The following is a 14,389-nucleotide window of genomic DNA, read 5'->3' on the forward strand; positions in this document are numbered from 1 at the left end:
ATCACCAGCTCTCCTGGGTCTCCAGCTCAGAGACAGCAGGTCATGGGACTTCTCAGCCTCCATAATTGCATGAACCAATTTCTTAATAGAAAGATATATAGATACAGATATAGGTATAGATATAGATATAGATATACACACAGACATACACAGGCACTGTTGGTTCTGTTTCCCTGGAAAATCCTAATACATCTCCTTAAGGAAGGAAGCCATTCTGGACCAGTAGCCACCAAATAATCCAAAGTAGATTTCATTGTGATTTGGGCTATTCACGACCTCCTACCCACATCACCCTGAATATCAAGAATGAACTGGGCCCTTTCGAGAGGACAACCTGAGGTTGCAGTAGGAGTCCAGAATGCCTCCGACAAGCTGAAGAAGTTCACGGAGTGGGTCCTCAACACCATCGACATGAGCTAGGCCGGGACAGGGGGCCGCGGGGGCGCCTGCCCCCTTAGTCCTGCCGCTGAAGGCATCCTCCGAGCTGCCGCCCCAGCTCCCAACTTTGCCCCCTTTCGGGGAGTGCACAACACGACAATTGCAGATCAACAATCATTATCTGCCTTTTGTAGAACAGAAAAAGAAAAAGGTAAATAAAATTTTTTGAAGTAAAAGTTTAACTGCAAAAAAAAAAAACAACAATGAACCGGATTTGGTCATGCTACATCATTTTGGTGAAAGAGGACTTCCTCGGAGTGAATTCTTCCAGGCCATTGGATTTGTTCTAGTTCGGCCTGGGGGAGCTGATGAAGCAGAAGCCATCCTTAGGGACAGCGTTCTGGGGAGGCTTCTCCCAGACGGCAGGGAAAACTGGTTTCTTCCAACGGGCGTCCCAATTCAAGAGTCAATGATTTGGTCCCTTTTGACGAAAACCTTTCTAAAATGGATTGTATGAGAAAACAATGAATTGGGCAAAGTGGATAACATGTGATTTAGCCTGTTACAAATATTTTTCATGATTTGGCTGGCATTATGCGCATTATGATACAGAGGTGCCCTCAGAAGGCAGAGAATCTTGAGGCAGGAGGGCAGACCGGGCAGCACACAGGACAAGGCCCCTCGCTAGTGCAATGTTCTCATCCCTGTATTTGCATTTTAATTTTCTCTGGCCTCCACTTGCCCCTCCCTGGCTGTCAGGGTATCAGCTGGCCTTCTGAACACACCAAGTGGCCTGGTTCTGGCTGTTTCCTCCCTGTTTTGATTCACATCTAATATGCCAGGGGCTGGGAAACCAAATAAGAGAGTTGATTAGAATTTCGTCTGAAAGAAGATGAATACAGGCCCGAGAAAGTGTCCCTGAGCACAAAAGTGTCGACTTTTGGATGCCCTTGACTCTAGATCAATTAGCCTAAAGCCAGTCACCTGATGAGCAATTTGCCTATAATTTGAAACCTTTTTGAGTGTTTTTACATAGGAATGTCCTTTGGTTTTTTTCTTTGTTTGTTTGTTTGTTTTTGCCATCTCTTTGGCATTATAAGGTTTGTAAATGAAGGGCACACCCAGCTTGTTTTTAAATTTTAGTTTACGTTTCATTTTAATTTTTAAATTAAGTATTTTTTTTGAGATAGTGGCAACAAACGCGAAAAACACTCCACGCGGAACTGTATTTCTGGTGAACTGGTTATTAGGCAAATTGATAAGAGAACTGGTGTTTTAAGGGAATTTTCACTTCTCATTTTCATTTTTTTAGAATTCAAAAACCCGTCCAAGGACACTCGTGGTTCAACCAGACCAGAATGCACACACTGCCTGCTACCTGGGCCTCGTTTTCTTCTCCTTGCACAGGACCCTCTGCACTGTTGAGTTTCCAGCCTCCACAGGAGGGAAGGCATTCGGTATTGCTTGACTTTGTTTTTTCCCACCATGAATTTAATTTACGGGCAGTACTGAGTTCAGCTTAGCTTGTGGGTGTCAGCTAGAGCAGGGCTCACCTTGTAATCACTCAGGCCAGGAGCCTCTGTTGTGTGTTTTGAAGCAGTAGGCACAGACGGCGTAAGAGGAACCCAATTTCTTTTGCATCAAAGCAACGCGTAGACTGAAGAAGTCTGAGAACCACTCACCTGACAACCCAAATCTTTCTTTTTTTTGATGCTGCCTTTTTTTAAAAAATTATTTTACTCAAGTATAGTTGATGTTGTGTTAATTTCTGCTGTACAGCAAAGTGATTCAGTTATACACATATATACATTCTTTTTCATATTCTTTTCCATTACGGTTTATCACAGGATACTGAATATAGTTCCCAGTGCTATACAGTAGGACCTTGTTGTTTACCCACCCTATATATAATAGTTAGCACCTGCTAATCCCAAACTCCCATTCCATCCCTCTCCTATCCCCCATCCCCCCCTTCGGCAACCACAAGTCTGTTCTCTATGCCTGTGAGTCTTGGGTAGATAAGTTCATTTGTGACAACCCAATTCTTAATGCAAGCGGGGGAAAGGCCCAAGGTCAAGGTACGTCCAGTATGACTGGAACGGATGGCCCCAGCCCCATCCAAAAGGAGGGGCCAGGTGCCTTGCCTCACTCTGTTCCAAGTGCCCTTTGAGAGGGAAACCAAAAACCAGACCGGCCTTTAAGGCCAGAAGCCAAGTTGACCCAAGAGATCAGGCACAAGCTAGTGTGACTGGACAGCATCAGGGCTGCAAAGAGGGACAGGAAAGAATTAGAGGTGGTCCCTGGACTCCCCTATTATCCACTTGTGGCTCTGACACAAACACTGTCCCTCTGGGCAGAGCTCCTGAGCCGCTGAACCGCTCTGCAGAGAGCAAGCATTCCAACCAGCCTGGTACCCTGGCTGGAGCTGCAAGAATGCGGGCCAGCAAGTGCGGGTCGCCTTTTTCCTGGAGCAGCTGCTCTGCTGTTTGTCGTGCAGGAGTGAGGAGTCCCTGGGGCCAGCGCTTGGGGAAGAGAAATTGACCAGGAAGGTCTTAATCTTAAGATGCTCACTTGGGTACTGAGTCAGGATTTGGGAAGAAAATTCTCCTGGGAATGGAAACTTTTCCTTTTCATTCTCAAATTACCATTGTGACATTTGCTCTGTTGGGGACAGAGCAGCTAGCTGTCCTAAGTGTGTATGAACTTCCTCTATCTTTATATGAAAGATAAGGAGCTCAGTTCACATGCCCTCGATGGGGTCATGTCCACTGCTGGACTGGACACTAATACCTAGTCACTGGGGCAGCTGTAAAATGTGTTCTTTTCCTTTTTTAATCTGAGGATGCAATGAATTACATAAAAGTGTTTTACCCTAATCCTCCCTGCTTAAGAAAAGTGAAAGTTTTTAATACAGTAAGTCAATAGTAATGAACATAATCAGAATGTAAACCACTCTTGTTAGAACATTTTGGGGTCAGGGACTTCCCTGATGGTCCAGTGGTAAAGAATCCGCCTTCCAATGCAGGGGACGCGGGTTTGATCCCTGGTCAGGGAACTAAGATCCCACATGCCAGGGCAACTAAGCCCACGCGTCGCAACTACTGAGCTTGCTCGCCTCAGTGAAAGAGCCCGCGTGCCGCAAACTACAGAGCCCACGCGCCCTAGAGCCTGTACGCCACAACTAGAGAGACGCCCACACGCCGCAACGAAGAGCCTGTGCGCCGCAACGAAAGATCCCGTGTGCCACAACTAAGACACAATGCAGCCAAAAAAAAAGAACATTGTGGGGTCTGTTTTAATAGTGATCAAATAACACTGACTTAAATAAAAATATGGTTGTTTTTTACTTCTCACGAAACAGCCTGAGATGGTGGGCAGCCCGGCGGCAGGGCAGGGGGTGAGTGGGATGTGTTGGAGCAACTGATACCCTTAAGGCAGGAACCCAGAATTTTTCTATCTTGTCACTCTGCTATCTTCTTGTGCATTTCCCACATTTGTATGGGCTTAAGTAGCTCACTACCACCTTGCCCCTGTCCTAATTAGAAGCAAAGAGGAAAGAGAATGTGAAAGGCTTGCTCCTTCGTCTTAAAGGCAAAGTCCAGATGTTGTATCCATCCCTTCCATGTTCATCCATCAGCCAGAACTTAGTCACTTAGTCATCGCTGGCAGATGGTGTTCAGCTAGCTAAAGCTCTGGGGTTTTAGTATTAAAAGGAAGAAGGAAGGGATGGATACTGGTGGACAACTAACAGTGTTTTAAAGGCACTAAATACATGTATGGATACAAACATACATAGTAAAAGTTGACAAACATGCATGGGAATGATAAGCACCAAATTCAAGATGGCGGTTACATGGGGGCACAAGGGAGAGATTAGTCCTGGGATTGGGGAAGGGATACACAGAAGTTTGCAATCATATCTTCAACTTTTCTTTTAAACGTATTTGAAGTAAAAATTGCAAAATGTTGAGATCTGCCAAAGTTGGATAATGGTTACATGGGTGTTTTAGCTTTTATATTAGAAATAAATTATAATAAAATCCACAAAATTTAGCATTATCTCAACGACCTGACTGCAACTCAACTTATAACTAAACTGTATTTCACCAATTCTAAAAAGCACATTTTTCTACATCTGAACTCTCTGAAATGAGTGCATCTAATTATATTAGGCAGCATTTTCTCTTAGTGGGATATAATGTTTCACTTTACAAAGAATGATAACTTAGATTTGAAGATGTACAATGTATAAGTTCTATTGCATGTGGTCCGTGGCGCATTTTAAGATGTTTGACAGTGGGGGAAGGGGGACTGTTTCCACAAGAGGGCATCGCAAAGCTTATGAATCTCTTCAGGCCCCATACCTGGGCTCTCTCTGTTAGGTGGTTTTCCGACTTCCAAGCCAACGTTCTTTCCAATGATAGTGCCTCTGATGAAGGTCGTGTGAAACACAAACATTTGGACTAATTTTCTCTGCAACTGAAGAAAATCTGGCAGATTTTTTTTCTGGCCCTCCTTAATTAATTTTAAAGTGCTTGAGAATCTCCTACCTGGTAAGTAACAAAAGCATAAATGGCACCTACAAATGAAACTCCTCCAAATGGGAAGAAATCAGAGTCAGGTAATTACTGGACCAAAATTTGGGATGGGCTGAGAAGGCACAGCCATCTGAGGACAACGAAGACTTCTCCATCCACCCAAAGCGAAGTCCATGCTCCTGGCCTATAGAGGTAATGGGCAAGACCACCGCAGTCCCTTTTCCTTTGATATATGCTATTGTAGAACTCTCTTGTAGAAAATTAGCTAAGAATACACAGGCAACGTTGTTCCTTCCAAATTATCAAGATGCAAATAAACCAAAATGAGAAAAAAAATCATACAGCTGGTTTATTTGAATGCAGAATAATAAATCACCTTTTTTTTTTAATTTATGAAAGTTTTCTTCATTTCTCACATTCAGTTAGTATACAGTTGGCATTTTCAAAATTCAAACCTGATGTGGGTTTGGAATTCAATGAAGCACACTGGAAGACATCTGAGTGAAAAAATAAAAGTTCTAGCCATATGCTACTGGTGCATGAATTTGAATATTTGAAAGGTAATCTAGAAATGAGAATGTTTCCAATTCTCCTTACCAACAACAGTAATTCACAGCAACAACACATGTTATAGGCGGAGCCACTTCACCATCTGAGAGACAACAGGAGGACAGACGGGGTCTGGGGCTGGGGTTCTGTCCCTGCCTAGTGAGTTACACTAGTGTGATTTTTCACTAGGTCTTGACCACTCTGAAGCCCTGCTTGGTCAATGATTAGGGGGCAATAATGATTCTTGCCTCACTGGACATATTAGCACATAAAAGAGCTGCTAAATGTTTCAAGTTTGGTTAACAATTGGGTGAAAAACCAGAAGACCATGCACAATGGCTCCTTCCAAAAGCCATATGTGACACCATGAAACAAGCTCTAATATTAAGCCCACTGGATTTTTTACTTCTTTATATTTATCCACATAGCCGGAAAGGAAATGACCCAGGGCCAAACCAACAGCAGGGGCTCTCCCCCTTCTTGTTTGTACCCATGACTAGGATGGCAGGAGCCCCCAGCCCTAGCTGGGAGGGTTTCCTGACAGTGCCCAGCTAGCCTTGCTCAGTCTGTCCCTGGGCCAGGCCTCTAACCGGGTCACTCAGCCAGGGAATATACAAGCCAAGGGATCACGTGCATTGCTAATCAACTCACGTGCATTTGGGGAACGTCAACCCGTGCAAGACTGGAATTCGAGGTATTATACTAGCCCACTTCCAAAACCACGTGTCAAGAATCCAACCCATGTGTTTGCAGGATGGCTACAGTGCCATGGGGTGGTCCAAATGCTGAATGTGTTGATTCCTACGCATCCATCTCACTTTGTGACAGAAGTGAGCGATCTTTTTACCAACCTATTGATAAACTGAGAGGACAAAATGATAGCGTTTCTTCCGGATCTATCCTGGCAATAATTCCCAATGGACTGCCCTTCAATCTGCTCCACTGTATGTAGACTGGTGCTCTTCTCAGGGGCATTAGAGAGGGCCAGAGCAGGGCAAAGAGCCACAGCTCTGTGTGAGGAGACAGAGTGTCCATGACAACCTGGGCCAGCCACCAATGTGTCTCCCCAGCTCCCCCTGCCACCCCAAAACCTTAACCTTAATCAGAGCCCCAGGTCTGGGGAAAATCTCCGAGGAGTGGCTTCACATTGCTTGGGGAGAGAACCTCTTCTTGGTATGAACTCTCTGTAAGATGACACCTTATGATATTACCAGACCAAACCCCCTCTCACAGCAACCATGGCCCACAAGACCAGTTGTTACCACTTCCCCATCTCAACGAACCCTTCTAGAGCTCCTGGATCTAATCCCCACTCAGCCCGGCAGCTTCCAAACCAGACATGACCCTGTCATGAAGCACTTTGTTCCTCAACAGGCCTCGATGCACCCTAGAGGTCTAGAATGATCTCCACCCCCAGCAAAGAAGCAGAATATCAATGGGGTACAGCCAAGGGCTGGAAAAGATGCATGATCTGTGACTCAGCTCCCTGCATCGTTTCTCCCCAGCTAAGTTGTGATGGTTGCATCTTATCTCTGCAGCCTGAACTTGATCACAGCACGACCAGGGGAGTTTTGGTGCTGGTTGTTAACGTGGTGTTTGCTCACTTGCTTTACTCTGTGGGTTGCCTAAAATTACACAGCTAATGAAACACCATCCCTGAACCCATCTGCTTTACGCAGCGTGGACAGCAGATGATTAAGCAGTCGGTCAAGTGAGCCCAGAAGTCTGTCTCACCGCACAATGGCAAAATCTGAAAACACCCGATCCCAGCAAGCACTGGGTTCATGTGGACCTCCAAGGTGGTAAAGTAAGACGCAGCTCCATCGCAGCTATCGGGTGGCCCCACCAATGGAAAACAGCAGTGACAAATGGAGACGGTTCTCTCCTAGAGTCCTCCGCAGGCCAGGAAACACCTGAGAAATCTGAGAATTTGATCACATCCAGAAACCGACGTTCAATAATAACTCCCTAGTTGGGCAAGTGCTTCGCTGAAAAGGTCTGTTTGCTTACAAGCCATACATCAGCTTGCCTTAACTTTATCGTAAGGAGAAAACCAAAACGTCTTCTGAAAGAGATCAACCCTAACTTTATTTAGGTCACATTGCGGACATACACAATTAATGGGAAGTAGGTGACTAATTCAGAAACAGCCAAGAAAGGTCAATGCCTAGTTTATTCCTTAACCCACAGTGGTCCGTGAGTAACATTAATAGGCATTTGCCACTATCTGCTCATCAATGCTGTAGTCATTAAACCAACAGGAGTAGGGAGAGGATTTCACACTCATTAAAAAAAAAAAAAAAAAAAGATATGCCAGTATGTAGTGACATAAGCATGGAAATCACACATTTAAAAACAGCTCTTGGGACTTCCCTGGTGGTGAAGTGGTTAAGAATCCGCCTGCCCATGCAGGGGACACGGGTTCGATCCCTGGTCCAGGAAGATCCCACATGCCATGGAGCAACTAAGCCCGAGCCCGAGAGCCACAACTACTGAGCCCATGCGCCACAACTACTGAAGCTCACGCACCTAGAGCCTGTGCTCCGCGACAAGAGAAGCCACAGCAACAAGAAATCCGTGCACTGCCACCAAGAGTAGCCCCCGCTCGCCACAACTAGAGAAAGCCCGTGTGCAGCAACCAAGACCCAATGCAGCCAAAACAAAAAACAAAGAAAACCCCTTAAAACAGCTCTCAAAAGCATTTATATAATAAAGTCTCAATACCCTGCCTGTGAAGTAGAAATGATTATAACCCCATCTTATCAATAAGCAGCCTGATAGCCAGGCACCTGAAAAGTGATTTGCCCCAAGCTCCTCAGAAGTTAATACAGGCTCACCTCAGAGATATTTTGAGTTCGGTTCCAGACCACTGAAATAAAGCGAATATCACAATAAAGTGAGTCACGGGAATTTTTTGGTTTGCCAGTGCAGAAAAAGTCACGTCTACACTATACTGTAGTCTATTTAGTGTGCAATAGCATTATGTCTAAAACAAAATTTACATACCTTAATTGTTGCTAAAAAAAAAATGCTAACCATCACTGGAGCCTTGAGTGAGTTGTAATCTTCTCGCAATAGTACCATTAGAGATCACTGATCACCATGATAAATATAATAATAATGAAAAAGTTTGAAATACTGTGAGAAATACCAAAATGTGACACAGACACATGAAGTGAGCAAATGATGTTGGAAAAATGGCTCCAACAGACTTGCTCGTTGCAGGGTTGCCGCAAACCTTCAATTTGTAAAAAACACAATATCTTCGAAGCGCAATAAAATGAGGTTTGCATGTAATAGCCAGGCCAAAATTAGATCGTCAAGATTCCAGGCTCCATACCCAGGCCACAGAGCTGTGTGCTCTGCCTCAAGAGGGCAGGCTGAGTCCATGACACCCGATGCTGGCGTGGACCAGTCAGTGTATCATCAGAAGCGACGTTTCCACGTACCCGCAAAGGCAACCCCCTTTCTGCATCTGGAACCACTGGGCCCATAAGGGGCCTGGCCAAAGATAATAGGAACTTGGTCTACAGATCAGCCACCACACCTGTGGCGCTGCTCAAAGCATACGCCCTGCTGAAGGCGGGGGAGCAACATTGTACGCACACACAGAAGGCAGCACTGTCCCCTGTCATGGGATAGAGCGTGGGCATCTGTAACACGATGTTAAGAGGACAGAGCACATCCTAGACATTCCACAGCAGGACTTCCCTGACAGTCCAGTAGTTAAGACTTTGCGCTTCCAATGCAGGGGGCGTGGGTTCGATCCCTGGTCGGGGAACCAAGATCCCACTTGCCGTACATTGTGGCCAAAAAAAAAAAAAGAGAGAGAAAGAAATTCCACAGCACGCAGAGTATCAGCTCCCCAGGCACCTTCCCCTCCTATACAACCCCAGAGAGAGTTTGGTCTGATGCATAAGGAACGTGATGGTAGGAGAGGCACACACTCAGAAAAAGAGAGGAACTTGGCCAGAGCAGAGAATGTCAGCATCATTCTAATCTCTTCATTTCACTCGGGAGGAAACTGAGGCCGACGGGCAGTAAAGCGCCCGCCCAAGGTTGCCAGATCATTAGCGGACATGCTCTGAGCAGACTCCCGGGCTTCTGATGCCCAAAGCCACAGACTTCTCTCAGCCAGCGCTTCTCACACGTGAACCTGCCATCGGACCACCTGCAGGCCCTGCCCAGCAGCAGGCTCTGACCCCGCAGGTCTGGGGCGGGGCTGAGGGTCTGCATTTCTCGTCAGTGCTCAGAGGATGCCGGTGCTGCTGGCCCGTGGACCGCACATTGAGTAGCAGGATTTGAACACCACACGTTCTGTGACCTTATGACTTAAGGCATCCCCCTGACCACGCCGCTCAAAATGATAGGCTTTGTACATGGCAAAAATAAAATGATCGCTATCAATTGGCCCTTTAAAAGTATACGTCCTGGGCTTCCCTGGTGGCGCAGTGGTTGAGAATCTGCCTGCCAATTCAGGGGACACGGGTTCGAGTCCTGGTCTGGGAAGATCCCTCATGCCGCGGAGCAACTAGGCCCGTGAGCCACAACTACTGAGCCTGCGCGTCTGGAGCCTGTGCTCCGCAACAAGAGAGGCTGCGACAGTGAGAGGCCCGCGCACCGCGATGAAGAGTGGCCCCCGCTCGCCTTAACTAGAGAAAGCCCTCGCACAGAAACGAAGACCCAACACAGCCAAAAATAAATAAATAAATTTATTTTTAAAAAAAGTATACGCCCTTCTCGGGAGTTCCCTGGCGGTCCAGTGGTTAGGACTCCGCGCTTCCACTGCAGGGAGCACGGGTTCAATCCCTGGCTGGGGAACTAAGATCCTACAAGCCGCGCGGCACGGCCAATTAAAAAAAAAAGTATATGTCCTTCTCCATAGCACTTCCTACTAATTGCAAATGATAGATATTATGTCCTGTGTTCATTGCCCGTCTCCCCACTAGCATGTCAGCCCCAAGAAGGCAAGGATTTTGTCTGTTCTGTTCACTGCTGTATCTATTCTGGTGCGTGGCACCTAACAGGCATTTAAATATCTGTGAAATGAAGAAAGAATTTAATTTTTAGTGGAAATTTTAAAGTGCCAACCATCATTCTCAAAAACTTCAGTGATTGTTTGCATACTTCTAATAGTATTTTTCAATCTGAAGAAACTACTTGGAGATTTCAAAAGGATCGTTGTTACAGATTGTCGGAGATATTTTTATCTTGTCATACAAGCACGGGCTTCGTGGAGAAAGGCATTCCCCGTGTTTTTCAGCTCTCATTCACCATTCAGCCTGGATTCCTCCTCCTTCCCCCTCACAGGACCCAGACAAGAGACAGATCAAAATTGGCAGGCAGACCTCCCCATGAGAGGGGCCTCCCACTCCTACACACAAACGGGGATGAGTCGAGAAAAGCTGGAAGCAGGATGGGGAATTCCTCGGTGTGCATGTGGAGATGCTGACCCTTGGGGAGGTATGTGCCTCACGCACGGTCTCACTGCCATTTGATGGCAGGGCTGGGACTCGAACCCATGCCCCCTAATTCCCAATACTCTTTACACTGTGCTTCTCCTTATAAACAGAATCTGGGACCTGGTTGGAGAATGACTTCAGCTCCAAGATCCGTGACAGGGATCCAGAATAAGTCTCATGATATCCATGGAACCAGAGAGAGTCCTGCACATGCACCGAAGGTGGCCTCAGCTAAGCAGAGAGGGCTGTGTGTCCAGGGTAACCCCAGGACCCATGCTGCCCTCTGACCTGGCTGTGCATCTTGCCAATACACATCTCCAACCACACAGACAAGCATGGGGGCATGAGCAGCTCCCCATAAACGCCCCAAAGATATATGACCATAGTCACCATCACATTCAGAACGACAGGACGTTTTTGGAGCTTGGAGGTTGCAACTTTGAAGTCACAGATTGAAATGAATCACCAAATCCACTGCCACCTGCCTTTTCCCAAAGGCTACTTCTGCTCCCATACCATCCCAAATGTGCACACCTAGCCGGAACAGGTCTAGAGGCATTCATCAGTGTCCAAAGAGTTCCTCAACTCACAATCAGATCACCTTAGGGGTCAGGATTCTCAGAAAACCTGCCTGGTTTGTAATCCACATTATAACTCATATTCACTCAGAGTCCAGAAGTCTAAAGGTCATCCCCTAAACGCCCTGGACCCAAAGTAGCCCAGGTTTATTGAGGTTTTGCAGTCCTGATATGAACAATGCAGATTCACTACAGGCAAAAAGGGCAGTACGCTGCTTTCACAAAACAGCAAACCCCTGTTCTCAGCCATCTGCCTACAATGTAGAACAAACAACTGTGTCTGCATCCCTCCAAAGCAGAGCAGGAAGACATACTGAGGCAGGGACTGGGCAGCATGACCAGTTGCTTGGCAACTCTAGGGGAGGAAAGACTTCTCCTCTACCCTCTTAGGTTCTGTGATTGGAACCTGTGGATTAAACTGACAAAAGACAGATTAACAGAAGAAAAAACATACAAATTGTACTTGACGTTAATATTTTTACGTGGAATAGGAGACTTCACAGAAAGAAATGAATGTACCACAATGTTCATTCTAGCACTATTTACAATAGCCAGGACATGGAAACAACCTAAATGTCCATTGACAGATGAATGGATAAAGAAGATGTGGCACATATATTCAATGGAATATTACTCAGCCATAAAGAGGAACGAAATTGAGTTATTTGTAGTGAGGTGGATGGACCTAGAGTCAGTCATACAGAGTGAAGTAAGTTGGAAAGAGAAACACAAATACTGTATGCTAACACATATATATGGAATCTAGAAAAATGGTACTGATGAACCTAGTGGTAGGGCAGGAATAAAGATGCAGAGGTTGAGAATGGACTTGAGGACACAGTGGTGGAAGGGGAGGCTGGGACGTAGTGAGAGAGTAGCATGGACATATATACACTACCAAATGTAAAATAGATAGCTAGTGGGCAGCTGCTGCATAGCACAGGGAGATCAGCTCAGTGCTTTGTGATGACCTAGAGGGGTGGGATAGAGAGGGTGGGAGGGAGGCTCAAGAGGGAGGGGATATGGGGATATATGTATGCATATAGCTGATTCACTTTGTTGTACAGCAGAAACTAACACAACATTGTAAAGCAGTTATACTCCAATAAAGATGTATAAAAAAGAAAGAAAGAAAGAAATGAAACCCAAAGAATTAGACCCAGGGGTTTATATATCAGTTTAACGAAGAGTGATAAATTGTAGAGATGCGACATACTAAAGGAAGATGGGTTCATGGGAAAGTGATTTGGACGTACACAGGGGAAACTCATGGGAAAGAAGGGTTATTCTAGTAAAAGGTGTCTTTGGGCAGACCCATCTCCGCTTCAACTCCCCTTCTCCAATGATAAGAATGTTTTCCTCTTCCTGGTACAGAGAGGACACCTTTCTCACAGGAAATTTATGCTCTGCTTGTAGGTAGAGAGGGAAGGGCAGAGAGCCCTCCCTGAATCTGCTGATTTTCAAGTGCCTTCAGCTCAAAATAATCAACAGGCCAAAGTGGCAGCTTTAGGGATGGTATGTTCTGATCCCCTCAGGACGGAGAAGCGAGGGCTGCCGGGTGGCTTGGGGAACGACTCTCACATGTCAAAGGTGAGAAGAGTGAAATATAAGAGAGAAACTAGGCAGTCACAGCTTCCCCAAACCCTACGTCCCAAATGCAGCTTCCACGGTGTCTAATGCTGTCGCCAATACCACCATCTCTGAGTTTGTTTGTTTGTTTGTTTTTAATCTCAAAACACTAACCACTGTCACACCAACTGTAACCGTCTCTTCTTCTTTCTCTCCTTCTCTCTCTTACACACACACACACACACATACACCCTCCCCGACACTTAGAGGAAGGTTGATAGCATTTCCAGATGAACTAGAAGGGAGGAGACGTGGCTCTATCTCTGTTTTCTTCCAGGATGTCAGAGGCTAATGTGAAAGGGCTGCTTGAGGACCAGGTGATGACGCTGATAATGGAAAACAAGATGCTAAGGAGACAAGCCAGAACAGAGGAGAAGGTGCTAGAAAAAGGGAAAGAGGTGAACGAGGGAAGAAGAGCATGGAGAACGGGAGAAGCTGTCCTAACCGCCAGGTAACTAGGCACTACTCCACTCCCAGCGCACGGGCCAACTGGGCCAGAACAACGGAGCAACGCTGCTCCCATACAGCTTTTCTGCTGCAGGTCGCAGAGGGAGCCGGCTATTGTAAATGCATTTGCCCTTGGCCTCAGCATCAATCAGACTCGAGACCTTAGCGTCTGCGGTTGTAAGCTCTGGCCTGTCCTCACCTCCTCCCTGGGGCGAACCTCTGTGTAAATCACATGCCAAGACAGCAGCAATGTTACCTCCATTAAGTGCAATTAAATTGCCAAGGAATGTTCCTTATCACACGATCGTGGAGCTAGCGTCTTAGACCTTAGAAACAGACATCAGCTACTGTAACCCAACTTTATTACAGAAACTGAGGCCCAGAGAAGTTGGTCAAGGTCATACAAGTTGTCAGGAGCAGAGCTGGTGCCAATTGTCAGGACAGCCCTCTTTCCACTCCCACGCTGCCTAACACACTACAGTTAATTTTAGTTCATCACACATTCGGCTTGTGCTTTCGAGGAATTTTATAGTCTCCACTCCATCTGTGCATTTTGCCATTCTACTAGCTTCACGTTATTCAGTGCCTCCCAACTATCTATTGACATCTGTGGCACTCTCCTTAAAAAAAGGGGGGTCTAAGAGTTTGAATTGATCGTCATCTGTTTGTCATTTCGACAGCACAGAGATGGCAAAACATTCACAGCTGAGCGTGCTCTGCGTTATTCTGAAGGGCCAGGTCTAGATGGACAGTCCGCTTTGGGCGAGGGTGAAAAACACTTCTTCCGAGATTTACAGCCACTAAGAAT

The 14,389-nt window shown here is 46.1% G+C and overlaps 1 protein-coding gene across 5 annotated transcripts in view; it reads right to left on the bottom strand.

Moving 5' to 3' along the window:
- Positions 1–14,389, bottom strand: part of FOXN3 (forkhead box N3) — a 408,488-nt gene that overhangs the window by 311,509 nt on the left and 82,590 nt on the right. Inside the window, exon 2 of one of the 5 annotated variants that reach the window (XM_057544386.1) lies at positions 8,303–8,334. The exons of the other annotated variants lie outside the window; for them this stretch is intronic. The gene's annotated coding sequence lies outside the window, so the exon portion shown is untranslated. The remainder of the gene's footprint in view (positions 1–8,302; positions 8,335–14,389) is intronic. 5 annotated transcript variants of the gene reach the window in all.

This window comes from Balaenoptera acutorostrata, chromosome 3, assembly GCF_949987535.1.
Source record: "Balaenoptera acutorostrata chromosome 3, mBalAcu1.1, whole genome shotgun sequence".
In the NCBI taxonomy this organism is placed as follows: Eukaryota; Metazoa; Chordata; class Mammalia; order Artiodactyla; family Balaenopteridae; genus Balaenoptera; species Balaenoptera acutorostrata.